This window comes from Mytilus galloprovincialis, chromosome 2 (assembly GCF_965363235.1).
Source record: "Mytilus galloprovincialis chromosome 2, xbMytGall1.hap1.1, whole genome shotgun sequence".
Taxonomy (NCBI): domain Eukaryota; kingdom Metazoa; phylum Mollusca; class Bivalvia; order Mytilida; family Mytilidae; genus Mytilus; species Mytilus galloprovincialis.
The window spans coordinates 57370702-57385548 of record NC_134839.1 but is presented as its reverse complement, the minus strand read 5'-3'; the positions used below and the strand labels follow the sequence as shown (position 1 = coordinate 57385548).

At 30.9% G+C, this 14847-nt stretch overlaps 1 long non-coding RNA gene across 1 annotated transcript; it reads right to left on the bottom strand.

The window, feature by feature from the left end:
• Positions 1–4674: 4674 nt before the first annotated feature.
• LOC143062314 (uncharacterized) lies at positions 4675–14014 on the bottom strand. Its single transcript, XR_012974680.1, has 3 exons — positions 13881–14014; positions 7579–7679; positions 4675–5053 (listed from the first exon to the last, which is right to left on the bottom strand). It is a non-coding gene; the product is annotated as an uncharacterized LOC143062314 (long non-coding RNA).
• Between the last annotated feature and the right edge of the window lie 833 nt (positions 14015–14847).

The following is a 14847-nucleotide window of genomic DNA, read 5'->3' as shown; positions in this document are numbered from 1 at the left end:
ATCAGTGACGCTCATATCAAAATATTTATAAAACCAAACAAGTACGAAGTTAAAGAACATTGAGGACCCAAAATTCCAAAACGTTGTGCCAAATACGGCTAAGGTAATCTATTCCTGGGATAAAAAATCCTTAGTATAATATGCACTATACATAATGTTTTTGTCGGGTTGTTGTCCCTTTGACACATTCTCTATTTCCATTAAGATCAATTCAAATAGAAATAAGTTCGAATATGTCTTTTTTTGTAATAACAGATAACATTCGGATGCCTGATGATATGAAGATCTTTAAGGGCAGACGTGTTGTGTTATAATATATTAGTATTTTTTTAAATATTTAATTGTGATATCTAATTTATTGTAATGAATCGTTTTACACAATATCATGGTAAATTAAACTCACTTACAATACATTCTAATTATGAATAGGCGTTAATTTTCAAAAGACATTATCACAATAGTTTAAGTGATAGATACAATGGATAAGAGTTGATTCATGAAAAACAAACCATTCGCCCTCCGGGCTCATGGTTTCTTTTTCAAGAATCAACGCTTATCCATTGTATCTATATCACATAATATATTACAGTAGCAAATAGCTAAACACTACTATAAATATTATGAAAATAATCTTAACCAGTATTTCAAGATGAAATAATAAATGTAAAAAATGAAACTTATAATTACAACTGATTATTAAAATTGGGTACAATATGGTTTGAATTAAGCAAAAAGATAAAAAAAACTAGAGGCTCTAAAGAGCCTGTGTCGCTCACCTTGGTCCATGTGAATATTAAACAATGGACACAGATGGATTCATGACAAAATTGTGTTTTGGTGATGGTGATGTGTTTGTAGATCTTACTTTACTAAACATTCTTGCTGCTTACAATTATCTCTATCTATAACAGTACTTTCTGTGGAAAATGTTATTGAAAATCTTCAAATTTTAAGAAAATTGTTAAAAATTGACTATGAAGGGCAATAACTCCTTAGGGGGTCAATTGATTATTTAGGTCAGACTGACTTATTTTTAGTTCTTACTTTGCTGTACATTATTACAGTTTATCTCTATCTATAATAATATTCAAGATAATAACAAAAAAACAGCAAAATTTTCTCAAAATTACCAATTCAGGGGCAGCAACCTAACAACCGATTATCCGATTCATCTGAAAATTTCAGGGCAGATAGATCGTGACCTGATCAACAATTTTACTTCCTCTCAGATTTGCTCTTAATGCTTTGGTTTTTGAGTTATAAGCCAAAAACTGCATTTTACCCCCATGTTCTATTTTTAGCCAAGGTAGCCATCTTGGTTTGTTGGCCGAGTTACCGGACACATTTTTTTAACTAGATACCCAATGATGATTATGGCTAAGTTTGGTTAAATTTGGCACAGTAGTTTCAGAGGAGAAGATTTTTCTAAAAGATTACTAAGATTTACGAAAAATGGTTAAAAATTGACTATAAAGGGCAATAACTCCTAAAGTGGTCAACTGACCATTTTGGTCATGTTGTCGTATTTGTAGATCTTACTTTGCTGAACATTATTGCTGTTTACAGTTTATCTCTATCTATAATAATATTCAAGATAATAACCAAAAACAGCAAAATTTCCTTAAAATTACCATTTCAGGGGCAGTAACCCAAGAACGGAATGTCCGATTCATCTGAAAATTTCAGGGCAGACAGATCTTGACCTGATGAACAATTTTATTCATGTCAGATTTGCTCTTAATGCTTTGGTTTTTGAGTTATAAGCCAAGAACTGCATTTTACCCCTATGTTCTATTTTTAGCCATGGCGGCCATCTTGGTTGGTTGGCCGGGTCACCGGACACATTTTTTAAACTAGATACCCCAATGATGATTGTGGCCAAGTTTGGTTAAATTTGGCCCAGTAGTTTCAGAGGAGAAGATTTTTGTAAAAGTTAACGCAGGACGACGACGGACGACGACGGACGACGACGGACGCCGGACGCCAAGTGATGAGAAAAGCTCACTTGGCCCTTTGGGCCAGGTGAGCTAAAAATAAAAAAAATCCCAAGCTACAAATAAACGCTGTTTCTTCTTTGAGAGAAATAAGCTGATTGACTGCATGTCCAAGATCATGCATTTATCTGCTGTTTATTGCCCCTCTCAATAACTAACAAAGCAATCACTGATCATGCAGACTTTGACCTCAAGCGGGAGATAAAGTTTTTACACTTATATTGTGAATTACTCCCTAGATCCCATATGACTAATCCCTAGATAAAATTACTATACAGTAGATATAACTTAATCGTCAAAGATTATCTGCACTTGCAGACAAAGATGTTTTTATTTCCAATAAATGTATTTCTTTTTAAATGTAGCCCACTTCATTTCGAGAAAAACACAAACGTTATGAATATTAAATGCAGAAAGCAGGATTTATTATTAAAATCCAAAAGGTATCGTGTCAAATGCATCAACAGGTCGAGCTTTCGTTCTAAGCTTGTATGACAAGCCATCAAAAACAAGAGACAGAACAAAATTGACATTTAAAAATTCGAAGTTAAACTATCCATACATTGAAAAGTCCAAACGTGAAGACAAACAACAGTCTAAAAAAATAGACTGAATCAGAACAAAAACCTTGGGTGCTCAAGTTCTCAATTTATACTAGTAATAAAAATTGTTGACTAAAGCGTATGTTGCTGTTTAAACAAATATTAAATACAGAGGACATATGATTAATTGAATTTTCAGAGGCACAGGAAGCACTGACGGTTCTGATATATTGTGACGTCGTAAAGTTGTCATGTTCGACAAGGGGACATTGTTTGTTTAATGAGGTAACACACCAGACAACTGTGAACGAAAATAAATAATGTTTTGGCTTAATGCATAGATTTAGAGGGATGGACATGTTTACGCGTGTTATATATCTTTATAAGGTAATAAGTCTAAATATTCTTCAAATTCAAAGACTTCTTTAAAAAGTTAAGACATATTGCTTTGGGAGAATTTTCCATTTCTGATTTCCATGTCTGCTGAAGTTGGTAAAACATTATCTGTATAATGCTCAACTTAAACCATTTTGGATTAAAACTAAAGTTACTCTGATTTAACCAAATATTTGAAAGTCCATATTTATTCAAGATATTTTTCATACATATCAACCATTCAAAATTTTAAGAGTACTAACTGATCTTCTAGTTAGTATTACACAGCTAAAACAATGTTGTATTATGGTCAGGTGATCAAAAGTTATGGTTGTTTTAGCAGTCAGTAAATAGGTGTAAAAATTCATTTTAAATTTAGTAATTACTGGTAATAACTGGGCCGTTTAAGGAATTACTTGTATTAACTAAGTGCATCGGGAATTAGCTGTAATTCCTAAATTTTAGTATTTACATGTAATTCCTAATTTCACCTATTTACTGTAACATATACATTGTATCATACATTATACAATATATTATTTTATATTTGTCAATAATACCCTTCGATAATCGATGCTTGTTTAAAAGCCACACATAGCTACCAAATAAAAAGCTAACATTAAAAGACCAAACTGCAAACCATCTTAGAACAAATATAAAAAACAAATATTTTCAACCCTAAATGAATAGCATAAGTAAATAAGAGTACATATACAAATGTTGTAGCAGATAAAAACAAAAAATTGAATAATTGAATCATAATCAATGAATCACAACAAATAATAATGATCATAAAATATGTAAGTTAGATTATGAATAAATAATTGTATCTATTGCATAAAGCAGAAAGGAAGATAAAAAACAACAACAACAAAAAAACTAACAGACCAATCCGTCGAAGTGTTTGTAGATTGTTTAGTAATTATGTACCTATAGAAATATAATTTGGAGACTCATTGAAAAAGGCATTCACTACTAAATGAACCTCTCGTTATATTTATTATATCTAGCCAAAACAAATCATTAGGATTGTTGTTTTATAACTTTTTGGAATTTTTTATCCTCGATGCTCTTCAACTTTGTACTTGTTTGGCTTTACAAATATTTTGATATGAGCGTCACTGATGAGTCTTATGTAGACGAAACGCGCGTCTGACGTACTAAATTATAATCCTGGTACCTTTGATAACTATTTATGTAACCATACAGCTTGACACTTATTTTGGTTCAACATGTTTTGCATTTTCACATGCCCAGTTTTATTTACCATGAGGTTTAAAAAAAAGACTTACATTAGACGCCATAATGAATAACGGCAAAACAAAGATAACTTCGCTTTTACGGTCTTATTTGATTTGAACCATAAACACCGAAAATATGAATTAAAATACAAATATATAAATCTGCGTAAAGCTATTAATGACCATAAATAACAATGCTATAATGTGCCAAATACATTGCATTCCTGAATTGCAAGAGTCAATAACATAAACATAACCTGAGTTATTTGTGTTGGCACTTGACTTAATTAAAAAATATATCACAATAGAAGGAAAGACATTCGAAATAAAATTCATCTATGATAAACCTGTTCATTAACTCCATACGCTGACTGCGATGGAAACATTTGCGATGTACTTGTATAGCTTTGTGAAATTGTCATCTTTTGAAGCCAACGATATGCCTGATATAAGACAGAAGACGAAAGTCATATATACATTTTAATCTCAAATTCTAGTGAACACTACATTTTCATTCTAATTTGCTTTTTTCTGACTTGAACCATATCACATTTCAAATCTGTTAAGACTTAAATTGGTTTTAGATAACAATACCTCTAACCTTATTTACAGAAACACACTTCACAAAAATGTTTCTTCATCAATCATTGTATCGTAGACAAAATGTAGATCTTAATCCACAGAAGACCTATTCAAAACACAAGGGTGCATTTTTAAAGAATTCATTTTATTTTCGTTAATGCTGATTGTTGTGTGGTTTGTTGCGTAGTCTTCCAACCTGGTAGTTTCCTGGAGGCTTATTCAGAAAGTTGTTCAGACTTGTTAGTCCGCTAACTTCGTGCTTACCATTTGACAAACTATCTTCAACATTATGCGAACTGCATATTATACTCGAATTTCTCTAGAACCAGAAACAAATTACGTAAGTATACTCATAACTACAGATTTAATTAAAAAGATATAAACGTTGATACTTTTGTCTCTTAAATTGAACATATTATTTATGTGGGTAATTTCTATGGTAAGTTTTCAAGAAATATCTCTTAGAAAATAAAGTAATGTTCGATGTTTACATATTCTTCAATAGGAGAAACGAGCATCTGGTGCATAAGCGATTTTGACGCTTTAAAAATGAAGATTATTTGTCAAAGAAAAGGTTCAAAATTTGTCTTTCCTCTTTTTTAGTTTCCTTTCACTTCTGTCGAAATGAATTTCAAAGATGTGTCGTTAAAACTTAAAAAGATGGACTATATTATATCGTCTAATATATGAGAGTCTTAGATCTTAAGAATTACGATTTTGAATGATGTTCATCAAATGCAAATTTGCACGTTTTGTGGCCAAATCAGATGCAACTTTCACACATGAACTTCCAATAAATGCATATGAATTAGCTCATCGGCAGTATCATTGGTTAATGAAACTAATATGAAATAAGAATAAACTAGTACTGATTTTAAAAAAATCATCGGAAGGTACCAAGACCTGGTTGGTAAATATTCCGTATCAACTTCACAAATAATACATGATGGTCTGAATGTAAAGATTTTGCGTACTGATGTTGTTTATCATCTAAACAACGTGTTATATTGTTCTTTCATTTGTCTTTGTTCTATTGTTAATATAACACGTTGTTAAGATGATAAACAACATCAGTACGCAGAATGTTTTATGTGATATCCATTTAACGTTACTCGTTCTTAAACATCTCGTCAATGTGTTTGTATTATCTTTCATTTTTTGCAGGTTTGTTTTGTATATGCGACTTTTTGTGTGTTCTTTGGTTCTTATAACGTGACTCTGTACTTTCAAAGATCCCGTCAGTATGATATTGTTCTATTATATGTCAATAATTACATTAGATGTATGTTTCATTATAATACGTTATTCTGATTGGCTAACTAGCAATCTCGTGATATTCCTTAATCAATTGCATTACACAATGCAACTTTTCATTCATGATGACACGAGGTCCCACAATAAAGTGCACAGGTAAATGAAATAAAAACTTGACAAAAGGCGTGTTTTCATAATCCGATAGGTAAAAATGTAATTATAAGTATTGAATGCCTTTTTGTAACTTTATAGGGTTGTAAAAGCGTTGACCGTGTGCACAGTTTTAGTATGAAGCGCTTCCGCATACAAAATGTACTTCGGTCACCGCTTTTACACCCCAATAAATTTACAAAAAATAGCATTTTATTCTTAATTATGATATATTTCTATTATGAATTAGAAAATACGTTGAACCACAAACGTCAAAATTATTCAATCGCGTAGTAGAATGAACTATTTATGGATTCTTATAAATTCTATGTAACTTTTGGACTATTTTAAATCTAGGTCTTTTTCTGAATATAATTCTTACATACTTTTGATTTTTTAACCCTTTATGCTAACATCATGTGAAATTTTAAAATTGTTTGTTTATACATTGAACGACAAATATATGTGACGTATAAAATTTCCTGACGTCCTGTTTTTGTGTTTTGTTAAATTGTTCCTTTTAAAATTGTAACACAATGATGACTGCTGTACCCATATTTTGACTATTTTATTTACTATGTCCTTTTAGTTAACGCATCATTGTATATATAACGGAATTTGATGATTCACCATTTTATAAATTTGAAAATGTCTGTACCAAGTCAGGAATATGACAGTTGTTGTCCATTCGTTTTTTATGTGTTTTCTCATTTAATTTTGTCATGTGATTATGGACTTTTCTATTAGATTTTCCTTTAGGTTAACGCATCATTGTAAATATAACGGAATTTGATGATTCACCATTTTATAAATTTGAAAATGTCTGTACCAAGTCAGGAATATGACAATTGTTGTCCATTCGTTTTTTATGTGTTATCTCATTTGATTTTGCCATGTGATTATAGACTTTCCAATTAGATTTTCCTCTGAGTTCAGTATTTTTGTGATTTTACTTTTTAGTAACCATTTGCCAATTCATTTCAAACCTGAGCCCAATGCTCTAATACCAAACACACAAACAAAATGAAAATAAAACTGAAATGCAATTAATTCATTTGAAAAAAGTTATGCGTTTTTTGCGCCTGTCCCAAGTCAGGAGCCTCTGGCCTTTGTTTGTCTTGTATTATTTTAATTTTAGTTTCTTGTGTACAATTTGGAAATTAGTATGGCGTTCATTATCACTGAACTAGTATATATTTGTTTAGGGGCCAGCTGAAGGACGCCTCCGGGTGCGGGAATTTTTCGCTACATTGAAGACCTGTTGGTGACCTTCTGTTGTTGTTTTTTTCTATGGTCGGGTTGTTGTCTCTTTGGCACATTCCCCACTTCCATTCTCAATTTTATGTACTGTCAATTTTAGAGTGATCGTGACGCGTTGACAAGAAAGATAATCATAGAGTTGACTAAATTATCCAAACTTGAAATTTGTCTTATTCTTACCCCTTTCTGTTTTATCTTCATGATTCCTATAACGGTTGCTCCCAACACAACTACACCAGCTACGGCAGCGACTACGCATGCTCCAACAGTAAACGTTTTCCCTAGCAACAAATATGTCAGCGAAAGTATAAATTAACAATCCAAGAATTTTAAAGAGTATATTATACATTTGACTTCTATATATTTGCAGAAAAAGTTCTAAACAAGAATGTGTCCATAGTCCATGGATGTCCCACTCGCACTATCATTTTTTATGTTTATTGGACCGTGAAATTTGGGTAAAACTCTAATTTGGCATTCAAATTAGAAAGATCATAACATAGGGAACATGTGTACTAAGTTTCAAGTTGATTGGACTTCAACTTCATCAAAAACTACCTTGACCAAAAACTTTAACCTGAAGCGGGACAGACGGACGAACGGACCCACAGACCAGAAAACATAATGTCCCCATACTATTGTAGGTGGGGCATAAAAATTCATTTTTTCAAACTAATATTTTTTTCCTCAATGTATGTTGATATATGATATATACGAACTACTCATAATTTAAATAGAGTAACGGCCTTCCAACCAAAACAAAAACACCACATGTGCTTTTATTTTTTTGTCAATTTGTACCATGTGACATTGTATATTTAGATTTTAAGATGACCTTTACTGACCAGCAAACAAAATTAAAATTTCATTTCATGTGATTGTAATAATTGTTCTTTATATATGATAGGATTCTGTTCTTTCCATTTCTTTTTAAAAACATATGAGATATAGTAGAACGAAATTCATAACAGTGTGGTCGACAGTAAAACGTTTATTAGTAATTGTACTGAACATTTTACCTTTAACTGTTTGTCGTGGGCGATGATTTTATGCTCACTCAGTCTATCGGAGGCCTTCAAGTTGGGATTTAAATAATCATTTGTTACACATTTTGATACATAAAATGAAACTTTCTTTTCACATATCATTTAAGGAATTTATTTTAAATAATTGTTATACCATCACTTACAACAGTTTCACTTTTAAGAATATTAATATCCAGAGCTGATATCAATCAATAATAATAAAAAAAAGTTTATTCATGGTAAAAAAAAAAACAAAAAAAATTTTAAGTTAATAGGGACCCGCGTTATTTCAGAAAATATCTTATTGATTAAGAGAACAAAAACTTCTACGTTGTGATCATTTAAGAGTGGCCTTCTATTTATTCAATGTTAACCATGTGGGCTTTGTTTTTTTTATATACCATAAATCGATTCGTTCATTCAGATATTTGTCAGTTTGCCTTGGCTCTTCAAGTCCAACACACAACTTCTCACGAAATTGGTATTTTTCTTACAAAAATTACATCCATGTGATGTATTCTTTTCATGGAGAATGAATTTTGCACCTTATTTTATTTGTTATCGGTTTTTTTTTTGTGTGTATCATTGACGTATAAGACAACCTGAATCTTCTTTATTCAAATTTAAAACATACGAGATGGCAATTATTACACAAAATAACTAAATTAAACTTACAGCAGAAGAAAGATAATGAACATCACTTTTATAGTCTTCTAAATATCGAAGACGCGTGGTCTTTTTAAAAATGATGTAAATTTATAAAGGAAACAACAAACAAAATAGTTCGAATATTTATATTGGAAAAAGTAACGGTGTGTAAATCATAACAATTATTTTATTTCAATTAAAATCAAACTGTTGAATTTTTTCCGCTGCGAGCAAATTTTTAATTTTGGTCGCATTTTGAAAATCAATAAATCTTGTATTGTTGTTGGAAGCTGCACTGTGTAGTTTATACCCGTTTTTTTCAATGCCACACAAATCCAACATAGACAAAAAAAATGGTAGGTTCAAGAAATAATTGATGCAAACTATACTTTATTGTAGTTTTAACATGGGTAGGCATTATATTCGTGATTATTTTTGCCCGAGCGATATCGAAAAACTATTATAAAAAGTGTCCTAGTTCAGTGAAAATGTACGTCATACTTATTTCCTAAACAAATAAATAAACAAACATTAATTAACATACAACACTACCAAAGGCCAGAGACTCCTTACTTGTATGATTTTGTAAAAAAATGCATCTTTTTAAAACAGTCGAAAACAAAATTGTCTGTCCAATGGAAAAGTCGAAGCCCAAAAAGGATGAACAGTGCATTATAGAAACATAGAAGCTGGTTGCAAAAGTTGACGACAAGATCTATTTTATAACTTGAGTATGGCCTAATACTATTAATTTATAGCAATTTATAGCAATTCCCTTGATACGAAAGATCTACATGTTGCCTTGGGCTTTTTTTTTTTCTTTTTTTTTTTTGCTCTTTGGTTGGGTTTTTGTCTCAATGACAATTCAATTTTCATTCTTATCATAGATATAACTGCATGTTAAAATAAGAATATGAAGTGTGATAGGCAATCAGACACATTCTTTCCAGGGACCAACAGGCGTTATCAAGCTATAGGTCCCCGTATGGCCTTCGACCATTAGCAAAATACACACTTTATAGAATGAAAGCTCCAAGAGGTCTTGGGATGAAGAAAAAAAAACAAACATAAAAGATGAGCGAGAAAAAAATAGGGATACCGCATGGAAATTGGAAAATGGTCCGCAACATTAATTTAGTCAACTCACTTAGTTGAAATTAAAGACCTGGCGAATTTTAGCCTTTTGCAATGGATGTGATGTATGTTTAAAAAAAAATCATGGTTTGTTTGGACATTTTTATAAATCAAGTCTTGTTTTTAAATTATTTGCAAGTAAGTTTTAAGTCATGAACAAATAATCACTTACAGAAAGACGTCAAATCCATCAACAAAAGAAAAAAAATAATAGACGACCGACAATGCACAGAATATCATGTATGTGTTCCGGACCATATGAGTATTTGGACCATACGCATATATCATGACCATAAGGGTATACTAATATGGTCCAACCATACACGTATGGTCCAAATACTCATAAGGTCCGGAACATATTTTATTTGCAATCACAAATGCACGAAGACGTCCATTTCTATGTAAATTGGGTCGATTTTTTTATATAGATAAGATGAATGCGTTTCTGTTGCCAAGTGTTTTATACAAGTATAGTAGCAGTATAGCAGAACGGTTTAAGTTTCCTATATACACCAAATGATACATTTTGCCAATACAATAACGTAAATGCATGCAAATTTCACAAGGTTTAATCCAAATAGCTTTCTTACTATCCAATAACTTTCAAGTACGAAAACGACAGGGCAGAAGTATATTTTGTCTTTATGTTTCGTATTTGCACAACTTTTGAAAGTGGATTATGCATTCGTTCTAAAATAAAATTAGACCAGATAAAAGTTAAAAGATTACATAACTCGACAATCGCAATTGTTAAATCCGAAAAAGATAATCAATCAATACATGCATTCAGTAAGTCATTCTTTTTTCTGAAAGAACATGGCTTTGCGATATCTTATTATGAAAATTGATTGTCGAAACATAACAAAAACACAAGTAAAGGACGTTTAATTAATCAATATAAATCAAAACACAAATTCCTGATTAGTATTTCGAATTATTTTATATAGGCGTTGAGAACCTTTGGTGACCCCACGGTTTAAATGTTTATATTAAGGACGTCGTGAGCAATGGGCGTTATAGACGAACGTTCACCTAATCTGTCCCAGTCAATGGGATATTAAAGTGCGCCAATCAATGTCCATAGCCACACTGTTATGAATTCGATACTATAAACTATTAAAACCATACTTTATAGGCAGGATATGAAAATGAATATTGTTTTGTGTGTTTAACTTCTTATGTAATGTTAGTAGACATGAGTTATAACAGAATTTATCAATTAAAAAAACATCTATTTTTTTTTTCCTAAATTGTTTGCTTCCAAAATCTAGTTTGCACATTAATAAATAATTTAATGTATATTAACTTTAGTCTGTTTTTTAATAAAACTTTTCAAAAATGCAACTAACCATGCTAAAAGCATGAAAAGCTTGATCATTATAGTAAGTTAACTTATATAATGATATAAAATCAATAATCAAAACTATAAAGTGATAATAATTTTCATTTGTGTCCTCTAATATTTGAATAGGTATAGTCACATGTTAATAATAAACAAAAATTGAAAGCACATGAAAAAACAAGACCAAGAATTTGACATTAACTTTAGATCATCTCAATTTGATCTTTGGTGTCTTTTGTAAATAATCATTTTAAGGATTATAGAAGTATTACCTTTAAAAGCAATGACAATATTCATTATTTAAGCCATTATGATCACAATAAATCAGTTATTTATAAGATGCTCGCTTCTTTAAAGATGAGTTAAAACAGACAACACCAAACGCTCGACCATATATACTAACAGAACAACTGGAAAAAACAGTCATATGGACTTTTAAATATTTATCTACACGAATTCTATGCCAGATACCAGTAGAAGAGAAGAAGAAGTAAATACTCATGATTGGCTTCCACATAAGTCTACAACTGATATTCTGGTTGGTAAATGTCTCATTGGACATAATACTTTTTTTATACTATTCAGAAGCTACAAAATTTTGGAAAACTAAAAACAAATTGAAACTATCTTTAATATTTTCGTTCGTTAATTGCCAGCTATTTTAAACGGTATTTAAGGCATCACAAGATTTCTATATAGCTCAACATTCATTATGTGTAAGATTTATCGAAGTGTATATACTATTTTGTCTTTTTATGTAGGTAAGAATTCAATTCACAGCGGGGCTCTACATGTGTTGATTCAAATGAAATTCATGTATTAAAACAAGCCCCCGATATGCATTCTATTAATATAAACAACTCGCAGTATTTCCTCTGGTATACAGTGAGATGTCAACTTTGAGACAGTCAGGTTCGCGATCGTGCTTTAATTATAATGATGGTATTCTGCCCTAGCTTTCTTTTACATAGTAATAACTGTCAAATCACGATTGTTGTCATGATGGTTGTCTTTTGATAGAAAAAAGAGTGTATATGTCAATTGGTTTTGACTTATTGATGTTGGAAAAGGCGATAATTCTAGTTTAAACAAATAAATGACCCATACTTGCACTGGAGGCAAAATTCCTCTTTGGATTCAAAGCATGAAAATCTTGTATTAACCATTCAATTATTCCCATTTCTCTTTTGATTCCATTTCATCAAATATGTTCCTTATATAGCCAACTATACATAATGGGGTTTTCTCATTGTTTAAGGCCGAACAATTGCCTATGATTGATTACATCCACTCCATTTGAACTATGGTGGATAGTTGTCTAATTGGCAATTATACCACATCTCCTTATTTTTATAAAGAAGCTGCTAACTTAAAAAGCTAACAAAAGCATGCAACTACGACTGAGAGGCCCCTCATGGGGGTTTCCCAGTAATGCAAATATAATCACATAATCACAACTTTTTTGTAAATAGAATCACATAATCACAACTTTTTTGTAAATAGAATCACATGATCATAAATTGTTTTTTTTAACAAGATAATCAAATAATAAAAAAAACAGTCCCATATTATCAGATAATCATGAAATATTTTGTCTGGTAATCAAATATTCACCATATAACGGCCAAGTAATCACATAATCAAAAACCCCACGAGGAGGCTCGAAACTGGCATAGTTTGTGTACACACAAGCGAAGCTTAACAATATATATTGACAAAATAGTGCTTGATACTCTGAAAAAATGGATTATTTCATTATTATTTTAGTATTCCCTGTGCTATTCGTATTATAGATACTTAAGACAAAAAAATGTTTGCAGTTACCTTTTTTTTTATTTCTATATGTTGTTTAATTGTCCTTTTTAATTGATTGACCCATCGAATACTTTTGTTTGGTTTTCATTTAAAGTAAGGATGAAATACTAAAATTCCTTGAAATCGTGTATACATGTGATGTTAACTTCAAAATAATATAGGGTTATTGCATGAATATTGGGGAATATTGTCCCAAGTAGAATTTTATATTGCACGAGCTTGCGAGTGCAATATATGTTCTACGAGGGACAATATTCCCCAATATTCATGCAATAACCCTTTTATTGTATAGTAATATAAGATTTGAAAGTAAAAATTGGTTTAAACTAAGATTTTGTTGTTGATGACGTCATAAATTTTTGAAGATTTATTGCACTAGTGCAATATTAGAATTTATTGCACGCTAACTTTTGGTTACTTTCTGTGGGAAATATTATATTGCTATGCAATAAAATGCTGTATTGCATGCAAGAAGGTTCATAGTAAATAGTTATGCTAGTTAAAAAAACATCTCTCACCTAGAAATGAAGTATCTGTATTTATGTTATTCGTTGCAGTAGGATAATCACTTGTGTTTTCCGAACCTCTAATAATTGTCTTCTCTGAAGGTAATGTGGCTTGATCATTCCTATCATATAAATAACTTAATGCTGTTACTCCCTCATTAATAGTTACTGAAATGGAAAAAAATTGGATAGGACAATGGTTATTGTGCATCTGCCATTATTGAACACTTGTTACTCTTTTAAATATTTGCAGTTAGCTTTTGATTTTTATTTCTATATATTGTTTATTTGTCCTTTTTAATTGCTTGACCCATCGAATACTTTTGTTTGGTTTTCATTTAAAGTGAGGATGAAATACTAAAATTCCTTGAAATCGTGTAAACATGCGATGTTAACTTTAAAATAAAATGCAGCATTGCATGCAAGAAGGTTCATAGTAAATAGTTATGCTAGTTAAAAAAACATCTCTCACCTAAAAATGAAGTATCTGTATTAATGTTATTCGTTGCAGCAGGATAATCACTTGTGTTTTCCGAACCTCTAATAATTGTTTTCTCTGAAGGTAATGTGGCCTGATTATTCCTATCATATAAATAACTTAATGCTGTTACTCCTTCATTATTAGTTACTGAAATGGAAAAAAAATGGATATGACAATGGTTATTGAGCATCTGCCATTATTGAACACTTGTTACTCTTTTAGATTTTTGTTATGATTTTCGCATGTTCCTTTGGTATCTTCTGCCATCTATTTCTACAACATCGCAATTCATTCTATGCTCATTTAGATCCCGTATCACTTGAATAATTGTACATTAAATTAAAGTCATTAGTTCATTGTGGCTTTCACGTGTGACAATGATCACCGTCTGAGTGTTCTGTTTGTTTTATAAATAAATGATTGACAGGTTGGTTTGTTTATAAAAATGAAAGGAATAAGACACATAACATATCAAAATACATTGTGTAACTTCATTTA